This window comes from Arachis ipaensis, chromosome B08, assembly GCF_000816755.2.
Source record: "Arachis ipaensis cultivar K30076 chromosome B08, Araip1.1, whole genome shotgun sequence".
NCBI classification, from domain to species: domain Eukaryota; kingdom Viridiplantae; phylum Streptophyta; class Magnoliopsida; order Fabales; family Fabaceae; genus Arachis; species Arachis ipaensis.
In genome coordinates this window covers 15,011,742-15,019,241 of record NC_029792.2, presented here as the reverse complement: position 1 = coordinate 15,019,241, position 7,500 = coordinate 15,011,742, and positions in this window count along the sequence as shown.

Sequence of the window (7,500 nt, the reverse complement as noted above, 5' to 3'; positions counted from 1 at the left end):
GGTATTCAAGAATCAGTACATGAAATTTTAATGAATTTGAAAGAAATAGTATTGAGAAGTAATCTGTATGGGACTCGAGACGCATCTATTTGTATCAAGGGTCCCGGATATGTAACTGCTCAAGACATCATTTTACCACCTTCTGTGGAAATTGTTGATAATACGCAACATATAGCTAACCTAATAGAACCCATTAATTTGTGTATTAGATTACAAATCGAGAGGAATCGCGGATATTGTATAAAAAGACTAAAAAACTTTCAAGACGGAAGTTATCCTATAGATGCAGTATTCATGCCTGTTCGAAACGCAAATCATAGTATTCATTCTTATGTGAATGGGAATGAAAAACAAGAAATACTCTTTCTCGAAATATGGACAAATGGGAGTTTAACTCCTAAAGAAGCGCTTTATGAAGCCTCCCGTAATTTGATTGACCTATTTATTCCTTTTTTACATGCGGGAGAAGAAAACTTGAAATTAGAAAAAAATCAACACAAAGTTACTTTACCCGGTTTCACTTTTCATGATACATTGGCTAAACTAAGAAAAAACAAAAAAGAGATAGAATTAAAATCTTTTTTTATTGACCAATTAGAATTGCCTCCCAGGATCTATAATTGTCTCAAAAGGTCCAATATACATACATTATTGGACCTTTTTAATACCAGTCACAAAAATTTTATGAAAATAGAAGATTTTCGGATAGAAGATGTAAAACATATCTTGGACATTTTAGAAATTCGAAATTGAAAGAAAAGCATTTTGCATAAATTGGAAATCCATTAGGTTTTTTTCATCTTTTTTTTCTTTCTTTTTTATAAAAAAGAAAGAAAAAAAAAGATGAAAAAAACCTAATGGATTTCCAATTTATGCAAAATGCTTTTCTTTCAATTTCGAATTTCTAAAATGTCCAAGATATGTTTTACATCTTCTATCCGAAAATCTTCTATTTTCATAAGGTTTTCGTGACTGGTATTAAAAAGGTCCAATAATGTATGTATATTGGACCTTTTGAGACAATTATAGATCCTGGGAGGCAATTCTAATTGGTCAATAAAAAAAGATTTTAATTCTATCTCTTTTTTGTTTTTTCTTAGTTTAGCCAATGTATCATGAAAAGTGAAACCGGGTAAAGTAACTTTGTGTTGATTTTTTTCTAATTTCAAGTTTTCTTCTCCCGCATGTAAAAAAGGAATAAATAGGTCAATCAAATTACGGGAGGCTTCATAAAGCGCTTCTTTAGGAGTTAAACTCCCATTTGTCCATATTTCGAGAAAGAGTATTTCTTGTTTTTCATTCCCATTCACATAAGAATGAATACTATGATTTGCGTTTCGAACAGGCATGAATACTGCATCTATAGGATAACTTCCGTCTTGAAAGTTTTTTAGTCTTTTTATACAATATCCGCGATTCCTCTCGATTTGTAATCTAATACACAAATTAATGGGTTCTATTAGGTTAGCTATATGTTGCGTATTATCAACAATTTCCACAGAAGGTGGTAAAATGATGTCTTGAGCAGTTACATATCCGGGACCCTTGATACAAATAGATGCGTCTCGAGTCCCATACAGATTACTTCTCAATACTATTTCTTTCAAATTCATTAAAATTTCATGTACTGATTCTTGAATACCTACTATGGTCGAATATTCATGTGGTATTTTCTCAGATGTTGCACGTGTGATACATGTTCCCTCTATTTCTCCAAGCAAAACTCTTCGCATCGCAATGCCTATTGTATCAGCTTGGCCTTTCATAAGTGGAGACAGAATAAAGCGTCCATAATAAAGGCGCTTACTGTCTACTCTTGATTCAACACACTTCCACTGTAGTGTTCGAGTAGATACTCTAATTTTCTCTCGAACCATAGTAATCAATTCTTTTTTTCAAATCCTTGAATTGTTTATTTCTCTTGTCTTGAAATTTATTCTATGTTTTCTATGTTTATCTTTTGTTTTACATTACACACGTCGTTTTTTAGGGGACCTACACCCATTATGTGGCATAGGGGTTACATCCCGTATAAAATTTAAGAGTATGCCACTTCTACGAATAGCTCTTAATGCCGCATCTCTTCCGAGACCGGGACCCTTTATCATGACTTCTGCTCGTTGCATGCCTTGATTCGCTACTGTTCGAATAACATTTCCTGCTGCGGTTTGGGCGGCAAATGGTGTTCCCCTTCGCGTACCTTTGAATCCACAAGTACCTGCGGAGGACCACGAAATTACCCGACCCCGTACATCGGTAACAGTGACAATGGTATTGTTGAAACTAGCTTGAACATGAATAACGCCCTTTGGTATTTTACGAGCATGTTTACGTGAACCAATACGTCCATTTTTACGCGAACCAATTTTGGGTATAGGTTTTGCCATATCTTATTATCTTTTTATTATTTCATAATTATTATCTCATAACCTAAAAGGAAGTCTGAGATGTATGGATATATTCATTTCATGTCAAAAAAACAGATGTTTTACTATATTTCTTTTTTTTAATTAGAAACTAGAATTAATATTCTCAAAATTGGCATTCTATTTGTGTTAATATACAACTAACAAAAATCGAATTTCCAATTTTAGATCCCCAAAATCTCTCTATCTAATATCTCTTTTTTATATTGTATTCTATTAGAATAGTTCTAATCTATATATATATAATCATTGATATATATTATATATATAAGAAAATTTCGAAATATTCGAAATAGAATTTCTATATTCATTCAATAATTTGAAATTTTCACATATTCAAAAATATTAATATATAATCAATATTACTATAAAATCATATCATATATAATAGAGAATATTATATAATTTCTAAGTTTTCATGTAAAAAAAAATTTGAATTTCAATATCTATATCTTTTTTTATTTTTTTTTTATTTGCGCACCCAGTCCTTTATAATTCAAAGCCCTCTCTTGTGGCTTTTGTGGAAATATTATCCTTATCCTTGTCTTTGTTTATGTCTTGGATTGGAACAAATTACTATAATTCTACCTCGTCTACGGATCAATCTACATTTTTCACAAATTTTACGAACAGAGGCCCGTATTTTCATATTTATCATTCCTTCAACTTAATCTCGGATCCATTTTAATGGAAGAAAATAAGGTTTCCTTCAATTTTGAACTTCTATTCTAATCGTACCCCTCAAAACCAATAATATTGAAGTTAAAAAAAAGTCTAATTAAAGAATTTATACTTGCATTTTTTATTTCTCTGTGGTAGAAATATATATAAAGAGTATGTTGAACCTTTTCAGAAATATAGCCTAGACTGATATTTTCATTATTTAAAATTGAAAATAAATGAACCAACCCCGAACATACCCCACAGGGGAAATTGATTCAGCAATATTGAATTAAACCCTCATGAATCCGTTTCTTTATAACAATTCCTGTTAAACCCATTTCACGCATTCATTAAGGTATGAGGAGTGATATGAGAGACTTGTGTTTTGTTTTATCTCTCTTTACTTTTTTACAAAAATTGATAGAATTTTTTCTATAATTCGGATATCAAAAAGATTACCATATATAACATAAAACTTCTCCGCCGATTCGTTCTAATCGAGCCTCTCGATCTGTCATTATACCTCTCGAAGTAGAAATAATGACAATTCCCACCCCCCCTAAAATTCTCGGAATTTGTTGATAATTAGAATAGATTCGTAGACCAGGAGTACTGATCCGTTTTAAATTCAAACGCGTTTTAGATGATCCTTTTCTATTTCTTCTATATGGTAGAGTTAAAACTAAAAAAAGATTTCCCCCTTCCCTATGTTTTCTCACGTTTTCAATAAAACCCTCTCGTAAAAGCATTTTAGCAATGTTTTCAGTAATGTTAGTAGATGGTATTAGAACCGCTCCTCTTCCATTCATGTCAGCATTTCGTATAGAGGTTATTATGTCGGCGATGGTGTCCTTACCCATAGGAAAATAAATGTTACCCTTTACTTACTTTTGATATAATCAGCATGCTCCGTGTTCTATATTTTCTAATATATATTAGAGTAATATAATTTGAAAATATTTTAGTTAAAATTAAAGAAAGATATCTAGTATATTTATATATCTTTAATAGAATATATCTTTAATAGAAAGATATCTATATAATATCTTATTTATATATTTCTTTTTATATTTCTATATTTATTTTTATACTTATTTTTATTCAAAAAGAATAATATATATTAAAAAAATAAAAAACGAAATCCAATTTTATTAATAATTAGATATATGTGTAAGACATAATTTATTAATTTATCTATTTCATTTTCATTAAATAATAAAATGTTTTTTCTTATAATACCTCAGGTGCTAATGAAACTATTTTAGTGAAATTTAACTGTCTCAATTCCCGGGCGATTGCGCCAAAAATTCGAGTTCCTTTTGGATTTCCCTCTTGATCAATGACAACCGCGGCATTATCATCATACTGTATTATCATGCCATTGCTACGTTTAAGTTCTTTACAAGTACGTACAATTACAGCTCTAATCACTTCTGATCTTTCTAAAGACATATTTGGTACCGCTTCCTTGATTACAGCAACAACAATGTCACCAATAGAAGCATATCGTCGATTACCTGCTCCTATGATTCGAATACACATCAATTGGCGGGCTCCGCTGTTATCGGCTACATTCAAATGGGTTTGAGGTTGAATCATATCATTCTTATTTTATCTGGTTTTTCAGTCCAAGGCTTGAAGTAAAAAAAAAAATATTCTCTATTCAACAAAAGAAAGGAAAAATTGCCATGTTTTTTCCTCCAAAAGACCTCTTTCCTTTGGTTTTTATTATTTATTATCTTGAAATAATGAATTGAGTTCGGATAGGCATTTTTGATGCGGCTATTGAGATAGCCCTTTTGGCTATATTTTCTGCGACTCCGCCGATTTCATAAAGTATTCTACCGGGTTTAACGACAGCTACCCAATATTCGGGAGATCCCTTTCCCGAACCCATACGCGTTTCGGTTGGTCTTACTGTAACTGGTTTGTCTGGAAATATCCGTACCCATATTTGTCCACCTCGGCGGACATTTCGTGACATTGCCCGCCGACCTGCTTCTATTTGTCTAGATGTGATCCAAGCGGGTTCAAGTGCCTGAAGAGCATATCTTCCGAAGCAAATATGATTACCCCGATAGGATATTCCTTTCATTCTTCCTCTATGTTGCTTACGGAATCTGGTTCTTTTGGGGTTATAGTTGATGGTTGCTTAGAAATCCCATCGCTATTCCAGAACCGTACATGAGATTTTCACCTCATACGGCTCCTCGCGAATAAAACAATTACAAAAATGGATTTAACCAATACCAATAAAAAAATATACCGTATATACATATGTTTAATGAATAATTGAATCACGAGGTTTTTTTATTTTAATATTTCATAGGATTGATTGATCAATTGGAAATTAGTATATCTTGTTTTGATTTTTATATAAAACTAGACATTTATTAGAAAATTTGCCCCCCTATATATAGTTAAATATATAACTAGATAATGTTGTTCTATTAGAGCATAAGATTCTAACAAATCCTTATTTTATTTATTTCTGGTGGTATTGGATTGGCTCAATTTCGAAATAAAAAAACAAAGATTTCGCGGGCGAATATTTACTCCTTATCCATTTTATTTTAGATGTAATCTAGGGTTATCCTGTGACTCTTCAAAAAAATGAATTGGTTCTTAGTTCGTTCCGCCATCCCTCCCGTCAAATGAATCTTAGGTATTCACGGTTTTCGTCGTTCCCATCGCTTCTCGATTGATGATTAGGTCTGGAATTCTACAATGGAGCCTCGCAAATACAATTCCAAATTATATATATATTTCTTTTTTCTTGAATCAACCTTCTCAGTTTTTATTGACTCGGTGCTCTTGATTTGTTTATTTTGGGAATATATATATATGGATTTAGTTAATGTTGATGCTTTATTACACTTCCCCTTTTTATGAGATAACCATAAGACCTTTACATATTCGAATTCTATATCATTGATATATCTTTTTTCTTTCTTTCACCCTTCATTTTTATCTGTATATTCTTATTGCTTTACAACTTATAATCAGATTCGTTTTTTTTTTTTTTATCCAATATCTCAGTTGTTATAATTCTACTACCAAAATATGATATCTTGATTTTATTTCGATTTTTAGATTAATTCTTTAAATCCAGATAATGCGAAGCGATGAGTTGGTTAGTACTTAGTTATTAATGAATTCATCCTATAAGTCATTTATTTTATTGTCGAACTCTAACCACTCTAAAAAATCAACGAGTCACACACTAAGCATAGCAATTATATTTATATAAAAAAATTAATTGATATTTTTTATTCAATCTTATAAAATTTTGAAAATTATAATTTTTTTGTTTTACCGAAACAAGGAACCTTAAAGAAAAAGAAAAGGAGAATTGGATTATTCTTTGTTTACAAATATCCAAACTTTGATCCCTAATACGCCATAAATAGTTCGAACTGTATAGGAACAATAATCAATTTTAGCTCGAATGGTTTGTAGAGGAACTCTACCCTCTCTGATCCATTCGACACGTGCAATTTCTTTTCCGTCGATACGTCCCGCAATTTGTACTTGAATTCCTTTTGTCCCCGCCTGTTCAGTTAATTCAATAGCTTTTTTCATTGCTTTACGAAACGAAACTCTATTCCTTAATTGCCCGGCTATAAATTCTGCAAGAATATTAGGATGTCCATAAGGGTTTGCAATTCTTGTAATAGCAATGTTCAGTTTTCGGTTCACACAATTGAGTTTTTTTTGTAAATTCATCTGTAACTCTTCTATTCTTCCAGGCTTACCCTCAATTAATAACTTTGGAAATCCCATAGAGATTATGACTTGAATCAAATCAATTCTTTTTTTAATCTTTATCCCTGCTATTCCCTCGACACCAGAAGATATTCTTATATTTATTTTTATATAATTCTTGATATAATCTCGTATTTTTTTATCTTCTTGTAGATTCTCTGAATAATTGATTGGTTGTGCAAACCAAAGAGAATCATGACTTTGAGTTGTACCAAGTCGGAAACCAAGCGGATTTATTTTTTGTCCCATAATTCTCCACTACTTTACATAAAATGATATGCCCTAGTTGTGCACTTTGTTTTTTTATATCCATTAGGCTTTTTATTTAAAAACATAATATAGCATCTCCTTTTGACTTAATTTGCTTCTGCAGAATAAACGCAAAAACTGGAAAAAGATACTCAATTCAATAAAACGTAAATTATAGTATCATAACCATTTCTTTATCCACATCCACAAATCTCATTTATTCCTATTCATGTTTTGTGTTGTGAACAGACATTTCTATTTATATAATTTTCATTTTTTATTTTTCTAATATATAAATATTCTAATTGATCGAATTTGTTTGACCTAAAGATGATTCTAGTTTCTACTTTATCATAAGTAAGGTTATGCTTTTACTAAAAAAAGAAACATTTCTTAT